Genomic DNA, 13,609 nt, shown 5'->3' with positions numbered 1-13,609 from the left:
AAGTATAAGCTATTGAAATATGAATCGTTTTGCTTAATATACTTTCAACCGGTTTGCCTTATATATGGCAAGTTCTGCTTGGCGCTGAAATGCTAATTCGCTTAGAAATCATAGGTGCGGTTTTCCATGTATACATTTAGTCATCCTTGGGATTTCTCTGCAATGTGAAAGTAGTCCGTCTGTATTTACGTCCTTTCCAGAATACAGTCTCGTGTTAAACGTATGAATGTTGTTCATACTTCAACACTAAGCTTCATGAACGTCAGATTCGCCGGTCACGTGACCAACATCTCGTGCTGTGGAAAAACTGTATATCGTTTAGCTTCACATTAAAGTAAGTAAGTTAGTTAAAATTTTACATCGCATCGGCAGTGGGGGGAGGAGAGTGTGCACAGTTCAGAAAGGGTGTTGCATAGTTAATTTTCACCCGTATTCACGAGATTTTCAAAGGTCATTTAATTAACCCCCACTTTGGATCCGCCTATGATCAGAGTGTTTTCATGTTTCAATGTGAAAGTAGTGCATACAGTACAATCATGGACACCCCAAACAGCGTCAGTTTACGGGCGGTGTGTGTGTGTGTTTGTGTGTGCGTGCGTGTGCGCGTGCGTGCGTACGTGCGTGCATGTCCTTGCGTTCGTGTTTGTGTGTGCGCTGGCGCCCGTGTCTGGCTGTGTGTGTATGTGTGTATGCGTGCGTGCGTGGCTGGGTGTGTAGGTGGGTTGGTGGATTACCCCAAGAACATTGCTGGCCGACTAATAGTTAACAGGTTCATTGATATAAGATCTGGGTGATTTTATGCTTATCGCCAGATTGAATGTGGCCACCTCACGGAGACCACCGCTGTTGTCATTATTTTTGACGACACATGGGATCTGTGTTTCAATGTGTAGATACCATACAAATCCGAGTCCCATGCAGGGATTCGAACCATTGACCTTCTGATCCGAAGTCAGATGCCTTGTCCACATGACTAAAGAGGTTAAACCCATCAGCAAGCTACCGGGGTAAGGATGGCCCTCTATGGGATGACTCCACGTCCTGCTACGATACACACCAGATAAATAGCTCTGGGCAGTGATAGTTACAGTCACGCAAGTAAAGTAAAGTTAAAAATTGATTTCAGTGAAGGTTTGAGAACGTTTTATCACAAAATATCGATCTGTTTACTCCAGTTGCGCCCCTGTGTCGGCAGAGGAAGGGAGTCTGGTGGTTGAGGATGACGGAACCGGCAATAGTGTTCCTTAATCCACCACACCACGTCGACCCTGACTTTGCCTAGACGGGTGGTAGAATAGGCCCGATTCTACCAATCGGCTGGTCACGCCTTGCCCTGTGCATGGAATGTTTCCACAAAATTTGGTACTACAAAACGCTTTTGGACATGTTCAAAATTTTAACTGATATTCTGCCCAAACCAAATAGCATTGCAGACCCATGCACAGAAGGCGGCGGCTCATGGGCCAATCTGGTGATGCTGACCTCCGATTTCTGCACGTCTCCAATTATTTGTCATGGACCGAACCATCCTGACCTTTAATCTGGTAGACAGCTACGGCATTTCATGTCAAATTCGCTGGAGTATAACACCCCCTTATCCTCGGTCTTTGCAGCTTGGAGATCCGCTGAAGTATAAGATCGTCCTTGTTGACACTCCATGGTGGTTTGGGAGAGGGGATGCCGAATCACATTCGTTACGAAATGGCTTCCCAACACCCCGGTTCAAAATGAAGACATATGGATTCTGACAATTCCTCGTCTGACGAGAGTACGCCCCCTCGACCTGATTACTGGCCACGTTTCTTAATCATTGAAACTTGTGACAAGCAACCACTGCAATTGAACTCCATTTGCTGTCTCCAAGGGTATTTGCTGGTATCTGCGGAGAGGTTGCCAATGTAACAAAGCTTCGGTCCGGTTCTCTCCTTGTAGAATGTGCTCGGAGACAGCAATCCTTGAATCTACTGAAATTACAAGAGTTTGTCACTGTAAAGGTTGCTGTCTCAGCGCACAAAACACTGAACACGTGTACAGGCATTGTACGGGACAGAGCTCGCTGCCTGTCTGACATGACTGAGGAACAAATTGTCCAGGAACCTTCCCAGCAGCCTGTCACAGAGCTCTGTGAAGAGATTCACCATCAAGAAGGACGGTGTTGTTCAACCAACAAACACCTATCTGTTTACGTTCGCCCGATCGAAGATTTCTGAATCGATTAGAGCTGGTTATTGTAGCATTGGTGTGGAGGTGTATGTCCCCAATCCACTCCAGTGCTACAAATGCCAAAAGTTTGGACATGGATCCAAGTCCTGTCGTTCCTCTGCTGTTTGTTACCGCTGTGGTGACAAACATGAGGGCAATGACTGTACTATGGAAGTGAAGTGTGCCAACTGCGGTGGCAACCATATGGCCTCTTCCAAATATTGTCCCGTGTGGCAACGCGAATCAGGAATCATAAAGATCAAGCACAAAGAAAATGTCTCATTTCATGAAGCTAAGAAGAGGGTTGCAAGTTTAACTGTATCCCTTCCACCAAAACTTACTCTTCTGCCGTCTCTCGCCCTTCTCCCACTACTACAACTATCTCATGTCAAACCGATCTGACATGGGTCAAATCTTCTCAACCTGTCTCAACCCCTTCATCTCCAAAACCAAAAGTCAAAACTTCTGAATCACAAACACCAGAACCAATGCCAAAACCAGAAACGGAAACTGTGCGCCAAAAAAGAAAAGAAAAGAAACTACAGTGACTAAAGCAGCTTGAGCAACTGCCAAACCAAAAAACAAAGGCCACCTCTCCGTCAGAGGTCCCCGTCGAGGTCCATAACTCCTTTGGTCCTCTGGATATGGAGGTCACTCCATCTCCACCTGACACCAATAGGAGTACTTCAAACGCTTCCTCACGGTCACGTGACATGTGACATGTGACCAGTGGAAGCACTATGAATCCACATAACATGATTCAATGGAATTGCAGAAGACTGAAGAATAAGTTTAATGAACTACAGTTATTGATCCAAGACTAGAATCCATTGTCTCCAAGAAACCTACCTGAAAAGAACTGAGAAATTTGACATCCGTCGGTACAGTTCCTACCACTCCTTTCTCCTCCCGGTAAAGCTACATGAGGCACTTCTGTCCTGCTGAGGCAGGGCATCCTCCATAGCCCTGTTCCACTAAACACCACCCTTCAAACTGTTGCTGTCTGCATGACTCTGAACATAGGGTTTACACTATGTTCACTCTATCTTCCTCCTTCCTCAACTATCCGCCTATCAGATCTTCAGAACTTGTATGACCAACGCCAGAAACCCTGCATAATCATGGACGACTTGAACGGTCATACCCCCTATGGGGGAGTACCGATACAAACAACAAGGGAAAGGTCCTTGAAGATTTTTTCTCCAATATTGATCTATGCATCTTCAACGATGGATCAAACACCTATCTCCATCCTGCCACTGGAAGATACTCTGCTCTTGATCTATCATTTACGGATTCTAATCTCTTAAACGAGTTTGAATGGTCGGTCCACGATGACCTTTGTGGAAGTGACCACTTCCCAACTATTCTTACTCCTATCAATCCCGCGGATGAACCACCTTCAACAAGATGGAATTTTATTAAGGCCAAATGGCCATTATTCCAAACTCTCTGCTCTGAAAAACGTATACCGGACAACTTCAGGAATGTTCCTGATCCCATGGAACTATTTTCTGATATCTTAAAAGCTATTGGGGACGAAACCATCCCTAAGTCCTCTGCAAAACCGCACATACGCAAACCATGGTTTGATACAAACTGTAAACAAGCTAGAAAAAAATAGGAAGAAGTCGGAAAAATACTTCCGACAACATCCTACTGTACATAACCTGAATGCAGTTAAACTGACACATGCCAGGGCAAGACATACCTTCATACAAACTAAACGTCGATCATGGAGGAAATATGTGTCCAAAATCAACTTTCCTCCTTCGTGGCACAATGACATTATCATCCCTATACCAGCCTGGCCGGGATCATACTGATCCCTCAAACTACCGTCCTATATCACAAACTAACTGTGTTTGTAAAACCATGGAGCGCATGGTCAACAATCGATTAATCTGGTACTTGGACACCAATGACCTCCTTAGTGACCTCCAATATTGTTCTGAAAGAACCGAAGTACCATTGACCATCTGGTGCGTCTGGAATCATTTATCAAACATTCCATTGTCAACAAACAACATACTGTATCTATCTTTTCGACTTAGAATTTGGATTGAGGGGTAGATTACCTTAGTTCATTTCTCATTTTTTAAACAACAGACAATTTCAAGTACGAGTGGGTTCCACATTGTCTGATTATTTCCACCAAGATCAGGGCGTCCCTCAAGGCAGCATTCTATCTGTCACCCTTTTCAGCATCAAAATCAACAGCCTCACTAACGTCTTGAACAGTTGTGTTGATGGGTCCCTTTTCGTGGATGATTTCAATATTTCATGCCGTGGTAAGAACATACACGCAATAGAAAGGCAGCTACAGCTCTGCCTAAACAAAATCCAAAAGTGGGCCAATGAAAATGGCTCAAAATCCAAAACAAATTGTATTCACTTTTGTCGTAAATACAAACCACACCTATCTTTAGATGGTACTCCCATCAAGGTAGTAGAAGAGGTCAAATTCCTGGGACTCATATTCGACCGTCACTTGACATTCTTACCACACATAAAATATTTGAAAACCAAGTGCTTGAAGGCTCTGGACTTACTAAAAGTCGTTTCAAACAGACTGACCAGACTACCCTCCTTCACTTGTACAGATCTTTGGTTCGCTCTAAACTAGACTATGGCTCTATTGTTTATGGTGGAACCTGCAAAAGCAATTTAGAAAATTAGATTCTATCCACCACCAAGGCCGAGGCTCTGCCTGGGAGCTTTTAGGACCTCTCCTGAACACAGTCTATATGCAGAGGCTAACGAACCTTCCCTTGAACAACGCCGCATTAAACTTTCACTGCAGTATATAACTAAATTACGTTCAAATGAGTCCGATCCTGCATACAATTGTGTTTTCAACCCTCTCTACGAAAATCTGTTTCCTAATTTGCCAAGCCTGATTCAGAATTCAACCACACATATCTGCAACTAAAATTGATTTCGATATCATAGCACCTTACAGACTTCTGTCTTCGCCACCGTGGCAGATGGTGAAACCACAGGTCGACCTTACCCTCACCAAACCTAAAAAAGTCTGAAACAAATCCTTTGGTGTTCCAACAGGAATACAACCAGTTACGTTCCAAATATAACGCCCATAGATCCATTTTCACAGACGGATCCAAGGATGATGGCCAAGTTGCCAGTGCTACAGTCATGACTGTCTCCTCCAGAATTCCCGACAATAGTTCCATTTTCACTGCTGAGGCCAAAGCTATCTTCACAGCTTTGACCTATATTAAACAACAGAACCATTCAAAAAACTTCATCGTTTTTACAGATTCATTATCTTGCCTTCAAGCACTTCAAAATGTTACTTCAAGTCACCCTATCATCCTAGACATTTTAGAACTTTACAACGATCTTTCTAGTGGCCAATGTGACATCATCCTCTGCTGGTATCCTCATCATCCTCTGCATAGCAGGTATCGCAAAAGCTGATGCTGCAGCTAAATCAGCTCTTGACAAGCCCTTATCTCCACTGCTAATCCCGTACAGTGATTTCAAACCCACTATCAAATGTTATACTCGGGACCTTATGCAAAAAAGATTGGACACCCAAGTAGGAAGAAATATACTTCATGAACTGAAGCCAACAATTGGTTATACCTACGTGGGTTGTCAGTCAAGACGAGATGAGGTAATTTTACGACGATGTCGTATTGGTAACAGTCGGTTTACTCATGACTATCTGCTGAAAAGGGATGGGGATGGACCTCCTATGTGTGGTCTGTTCGAATGCAAGGGACTCACATTATGACGCGGCAAATCTGAAAGATCTGTTTTCCCGCGCGAGCGGGCATCTCATTGTTAACTACCTGAGGGAAGTTGACCTTTATCATAAATTGTAACTGTGTAATGTGAATAACGAACTGCTTACATTCGAATTTGGTGCTATAACAATGTAAATAATATATATGCTTTTGAATAACAATTCATTTGGACTTTGAACTTAAAACGTTTATAAATTCACATTTGATCCCGTCACTATATGGCTGGAATAATGCCGATGTGACGTAAAACCCAACTCAACTCAACTGTTTACTCCACTCTAGTTTTTATTAGGATGTCTTCGTGTTCAGACGGGATAACTCGGACTGGTTGTTTTATAAATGTTTTTTTGTGAATAGAAAACGAGCTCCAGCTGACGCACGTTAAGTTTCATTTCATAATATACAAAATCATTACTAAACATAGCACCCATAATAAACAAAACATTATATATCACCAGACTTTCGTTAGAGCCTGAGCTAGTACTATTATTAAGTATTCGAAGATGTTTCACTGAAAGATCAAAGGCGCCGACAGTACCTTATCAACCTATAAAGTAGTCTTATTGCATTACGTCACACTGTACTGACGTCACTACGCGATTCTTGTCTGCCTCCTCGTAATCAAACGTACAGTTGATAACCGACGTCATTATTCTCGTCAGTTGTCATTGTACATCTTCTACAGTGCAACCAACTCGGTTAGCATCCCGTTTCATGGTTTGCTGCAGTCCGCTAACACAGTTAAACAGCGACACCGTAATGTTTAACTACAGTCCGCTAACACAGTTAAACAGCGACACCGTAATGTTTGCTAGGTCTGTGTCCACAGCTACGCAGTGTAGACTGTCATGTGACTATTCATTCACCTGGTTTTACTGATCTAAAATCATAATGGAAATAAAACTGCGACATTCCTGTTGCCTTACGTGGTTTACGATAATCACAAATGTAATTGAAATGATAAAGAGAAGATGTTTAGCCTGAACGTAAATCGTCTGGAAACTTTTTACCATTGGTTATATTGGTGGGGGCTTAACGTAGGGGGGCAGAGATATCAATAGAACAGCAAGTCAGTCAGCCCTGAACGAGATTAGTACGTACTTTAGGTCACCGACAACATCGTGTTTCTGTTTGTTTTCTGTCTGAGAATAATCGCCAGAAAGTGTTGAATTTGGTTTCAAATATTAGAAAGACATAAAGTTCGCTCTACCTACATTTATAGTGTAACAAAGAACATTTTTGTCCTAAACCCTAATGGCGTTATATCACTCGGAGGCAAGCTATAACTATACTCGGTCAGGGCCAAAGTGATTGAAGAGCTGCAACTAAGCCGTCATTAAACATTCACATTGTACTATGTTCATGCGCAGAAATATAGATTACTCTGTGCATTTGCTATGGTTGCAAATAAAAAAATGAAACTGTTATCACACATGTTTTCAGTGTATAATTTGTGTATAGTGTCTTTATATAGCGAATCTCACCCGTGTGTCTTTTGATATGAAATATCACCACAAGCTGATGAACGCCTTTTAACAGATAAAGTATTTTTTTCACTTGTATCAGCATGAGGTGACATATAATACCAAAAGACACACCTGTGAGAAAGTGAAAAATCTCCCAGGCTTTTATCAAGTTGTGGTGGTATATTTGATAACAAACGACAAGAGGGTGAGATTATATTTATCATCCAATATCATTCTTAAATCAAAGAAAGCCAAAAATTAAATCTACCATTCTCATTATAAAACGATAATTTGTTTTGGCTAGGAATACATCACTCCAAGTTAGTGAACAGAAAACAAACTACTGTCATTTTTTACAAAGCGCTTTCATCACAAAAATAGTTTCAGTTAAAATTGATGAAATATCACAGGAAACACTTGTTATGTGTGATAACTAAGTTAAATTGAAAGAGAAAGTGGAGAATAAACATCACTGAATATTTGGATTTCAAAAGTTAAGACAATAGAACAAATTACAGCAGAAAGTGTACTGCCAAAGTGAAAGCCATTTCAAAGTTTGTCAGAGAAACGAGAGGTATCAATAATAATAATAACAATAGTGGATATTTGTAAAGCGCCAGTGTCCACTCACTCATGCATGCTCAGTCAGAATCACTTTCAATCCCTGCAACCTCGAGACTGACATGTCAGCCAAGCTCAGTTATTTATAGACAGTTTACATTTCAACCTCGAGACTGACATGTCAGCCAAGCTCAGTTATTTATAGACAGTTTACATTTCAACCTCGAGACTGACATGTCTGTCAATCAGTTATTAATAGACAGTTTATATTTCAACCTCGAGACTGAACTGTCAGTCAACCTTAGCTATTTACACACAGTTTACATTTCAACCTCGTGACTGACATGCCGGTGTCAGTTAATGCTGAACACATTTTCAAAATCATGACTGCATCTCGAACCTCAATATGTGTTCGAAAGTGTACATTTCTGCCTCAAAACTGAAATCACAGATTATATTTTACAATTACAGATCTGATTAAGTATAAATGTTGAATCCGAGCCCACGATCATCCTTCGTACAGTTAAGCGACCCAACTCTGAACAACGCATTAAGCCGCCTGCTACAACTGGGTCTGTCGTTACTGAAGCTCAAGGTGAGAGAAACCTGCGACTTGCCAACACAAATATGTTGGCACGTGGAACTTGGCGCATCTGATCTATGAAACAGATTGCAAGAACAGCGCGAATGCACAATAACATGTTCTTACAACATGTTGTGTAACGTGTTTATCTGACCTTGACAAGATGTAGTTTTTGTCGCTAAGCTCAGACAACAGTACAATCTTAGAGGCACCCAGTCTGGTGTTTTCCGTTGCTACCTAAATTCTCTGTAGAAAACGTAAATTGTGAAGTGAGTGAGTATTGTTGTGTTACATGTGAGTGGGTAAAGCTGTGTATAAAGCGAGTGATAAGTAATATTGTGTTTTAATATACTCCCCATCAAAAGTTCAGACTCACTAGTGTAAATCTAGTCAACTGTTCTGAACTGGATTTTGTAAAATAACCCATATAGTTTAAAGGTACTGTTTATACATGAGCTGATGTATTGTAAAGCAAATTCGTGACGTTGAAAAGTTTATTGTCATGTGTTCAATAAATGATGAAACTAAGGTTTGCATTTGTTTATATAAAGTTAGTGGAGAAATTCATCTTCGTTGTAACCATATGTACATACATAACTTATAGATATTGATTTAAGCGAGTCTAAACTTTTGATGGGTAGTATGTGTGAAGCTCTAAAGGCCTGAGTGAGTAATATTGTGATTTAAGCAAGTGAGTAATCCAAATGTTTTAAGTGAGCGAGTAATGAAGCGTTAAGGATTGAGTAATGATGTGTTTAAGAAAGTGAGACGGCTGCTGATTAACGTTACTGAGTAATCCAGTGTTAGAGAAGTGAGTGAGTGATACTGTGCAACAGCTGGTGTTCAAATGTTACTGAGTAAAAATCCAGTGTTAAAAATAGTGAGTGAGGGATACTGTGATACGGCTGCTGATTAATGTTACCCAGTAATCCAGTGTTAAAGAAGTGAGGAGTGATACTGTGATACGGCTGCTGATTAATGTTACTGAGTAATCCAGTGTTAAAGAAGTGAGTGAGTGATACTGTGCGACGGCTGCTGATTAATGTTACCCAGTAATCCAGTGTTAAAGAAGTGAGTGAGTGATACTGTGAGACGGCTGCTGATTAATGTTACTGAGTAATCCAGTGTTAAAGAAGTGAGTGAGTGATACTGTGATACGGCTGCTGATTAATGTTACTGAGTAATCCAGTGTTAAAGAAGTGAGTGAGTGATACTGTGAGACGGCTGCTGATTAATGTTACCCAGTAATCCAGTGTTAAAGAAGTGAGTGAGTGATACTGTGAGACGGCTGCTGATTAATGTTACCCAGTAATCCAGTGTTAAAGAAGTGAGTGAGTGATACTGTGAGACGGCTGCTGATTAATGTTACTGAGTAATCCAGTGTTAAAGAAGTGAGTGAGTGATACTGTGTGACGGCTGCTGATTAATGTTACTGAGTAATCCAGTGTTAAAGAAGTGAGTGAGTGATACTGTGTGACGGCTGCTGATTAATGTTACTGAGTAATCCAGTGTTAAAGAAGTGAGGAGTGATACTGTGCGACGGCTGCTGATTAATGTTACTGAGTAATCCAGTGTTAAAGAAGCGAGGAGTGATACTGTGCGACGGCTGCTGATTAATGTTACTGAGTAATCCAGTGTTAAAGAAGTGAGTGAGTGATACTGTGAGACGGCTGCTGATTAATGTTACTGAGTAATCCAGTGTTAAAGAAGTGAGGGAGTGATACTGTGTGACGGCTGCTGATTAATGTTACTGAGTAATCCAGTGTTAAAGAAGTGAGTGAGTGAGTGATACTGTGAGACGGCTGCTGATTAATGTTACTGAGTAATCCAGTGTTAAAGAAGAGAGTGAGTGATACTGTGAGACGACTGCTGATTAATGTTACTGAGTAATCCAGTGTTAAATAAGCAAGTGAGTAGTGATACTGTGAGACGACTGCTGATTAATGTTACTGAGTAATCCAGTGTTAAAGAAGTGAGGTAGTGATACTGTGAGACGGCTGCTGATTAATGTTACTGAGTAATCCAGTGTTAAAGAAGTGAGGGAGTGATACTGTGAGACGGCTGCTGATTAATGTTACTGAGTAATCCAGTGTTAAAGAAGTGAGTGAGTGATACTGTGCGACGGCTGCTGATTAATGTTACTGAGTAATCCAGTGTTAAAGAAGTGAGGGAGTGATACTGTGAGACGGCTGCTGATTAATGTTACTGAGTAATCCAGTGTTAAAGAAGTGAGTGAGTGATACTGTGCGACGGCTGCTGATTAATGTTACTGAGTAATCCAGTGTTAAAGAAGTGAGGAGTGATACTGTGAGACGACTGCTGATTAATGTTACTGAGTAATCCAGTGTTAAAGAAGAAAGTGAGTAAGTGATACTGTGTGACGGCTGCTGATTAATGTTACTGAGTAATCCAGTGTTAAAGAAGTGAAGTGAGTGATGATACTGTGCGACGACTGCTGATTAATGTTACTGAGTAATCCAGTGTTAAAGAAGTGAGTGTAGTGATACTGTGTGACGGCTGCTGATTAATGTTACTGAGTAATCCAGTGTTAAAGAAGTGAGTGAGAGTGATACTGTGTGACGGCTGCTGATTAATGTTACTGAGTAATCCAGTGTTAAAGAAGTGAGTGAGTGATACTGTGAGACGGCTGCTGATTAATGTTACTGAGTAATCCAGTGTTAAAGAAGTGAGTGAGTGATACTGTGCGACGGCTGCTGATTAATGTTACTGAGTAATCCAGTGTTAAAGAAGCAAGTGAGTGATACTGTGCGACGGCTGCTGATTAATGTTACTGAGTAATCCAGTGTTAAAGAAGTGAGTGAGTGATACTGTGCGACGGCTGCTGATTAATGTTACTGAGTAATCCAGTGTTAAAGAAGTGAGTGAGTGATACTGTGCGACGGCTGCTGATTAATGTTACTGAGTAATCCAGTGTTAAAGAAGCGAGGAGTGAGTGATACTGTGCGACGGCTGCTGATTAATGTTACTGAGTAATCCAGTGTTAAAGAAGTGAGGAGTGATACTGTGCGACGGCTGCTGATTAATGTTACTGAGTAATCCAGTGTTAAAGAAGTGAGGGAGTGATACTGTGCGACGGCTGCTGATTAATGTTACCCAGTAATCCAGTGTTAAAGAAGTGAGTGAGTGATACTGTGCGACGGCTGCTGATTAATGTTACTGAGTAATCCAGTGTTAAAGAAGTGAGTGAGTGATACTGTGCGACGGCTGCTGATTAATGTTACTGAGTAATCCAGTGTTAAAGAAGTGAGGGAGTGATACTGTGCGACGGCTGCTGATTAATGTTACTGAGTAATCCAGTGTTAAAGAAGCGAGGGAGTGATACTGTGAGACGGCTGCTGATTAATGTTACTGAGTAATCCAGTGTTAAAGAAGTGAGTGAGTGATACTGTGTGACGGCTGCTGATTAATGTTACTGAGTAATCCAGTGTTAAAGAAGTGAGTGAGTGATACTGTGAGACGGCTGCTGATTAATGTTACTGAGTAATCCAGTGTTAAAGAAGCAAGTGAGTGATACTGTGAGACGACTGCTGATTAATGTTACTGAGTAATCCAGTGTTAAATAAGCAAGTGAGTGAGTGATACTGTGCGACGGCTGCTGATTAATGTTACTGAGTAATCCAGTGTTAAATAAGCAAGTGAGTGATACTGTGTGACGGCTGCTGATTAATGTTACTGAGTAATCCAGTGTTAAAGAAGCGAGTGTGAGTGATACTGTGAGACGGCTGCTGATTAATGTTACTGAGTAATCCAGTGTTAAAGAAGTGAGGAGTGAGTGATACTGTGAGACGGCTGCTGATTAATGTTACTGAGTAATCCAGTGTTAAAGAAGTGAGTGAGTGATACTGTGAGACGGCTGCTGATTAATGTTACTGAGTAATCCAGTGTTAAAGAAGTGAGGTAGTGATACTGTGTGACGGCTGCTGATTAATGTTACTGAGTAATCCAGTGTTAAATAAGCAAGTGAGTAAGTGATACTGTGAGACGACTGCTGATTAATGTTACTGAGTAATCCAGTGTTAAAGAAGTGAGGTAGTGATACTGTGCGACGGCTGCTGATTAATGTTACTGAGTAATCCAGTGTTAAAGAAGTGAGTGAGTGATACTGTGAGACGGCTGCTGATTAATGTTACTGAGTAATCCAGTGTTAAAGAAGTGAGTGAGTGATACTGTGAGACGGCTGCTGATTAATGTTACTGAGTAATCCAGTGTTAAAGAAGTGAGTGAGTGATACTGTGTGAGACGGCTGCTGATTAATGTTACTGAGTAATCCAGTGTTAAAGAAGTGAGGGAGTGATACTGTGCGACGGCTGCTGATTAATGTTACTGAGTAATCCAGTGTTAAAATGTTAAGTAAGTGTTAAAGTGATACTGTGCGACGGCTGCTGATTAATGTTACTGAGTAATCCAGTGTTAAAGAAGCGAGTGAGTGATACTGTGAGACGGCTGCTGATTAATGTTACTGAGTAATCCAGTGTTAAAGAAGCGAGTGAGTGTGATACTGTGTGACGGCTGCTGATTAATGTTACTGAGTAATCCAGTGTTAAAGAAGTGAGTGAGTGATACTGTGCGACGGCTGCTGATTAATGTTACTGAGTAATCCAGTGTTAAAGAAGTGAGTGAGTGATACTGTGTGACGGCTGCTGATTAATGTTACTGAGTAATCCAGTGTTAAAGAAGTGAGTGAGTGATACTGTGAGACGGCTGCTGATTAATGTTACTGAGTAATCCAGTGTTAAAGAAGTGAGTGAGTGATACTGTGCGACGGCTGCTGATTAATGTTACTGAGTAATCCAGTGTTAAATAAGCAAGTGAGTAAGTGATACTGTGAGACGACTGCTGATTAATGTTACTGAGTAATCCAGTGTTAAAGAAGCGAGTGAGTGATACTGTGTGACGGCTGCTGATTAATGTTACTGAGTAATCCAGTGTTAAATAAGCAAGTGAGTAAGTGATACTGTGAGACGACTGCTGATTAATGTTACTGAGTAATCCAGTGTTAAAGA

The sequence above is a fragment of the Haliotis rubra genome, unplaced genomic scaffold (genome assembly GCF_003918875.1).
Source record: "Haliotis rubra isolate DU_JTF1 unplaced genomic scaffold, ASM391887v1 Scf1993, whole genome shotgun sequence".
In the NCBI taxonomy this organism is placed as follows: Eukaryota; Metazoa; Mollusca; class Gastropoda; order Lepetellida; family Haliotidae; genus Haliotis; species Haliotis rubra.
This window is presented reverse-complemented; position numbering follows the sequence as displayed.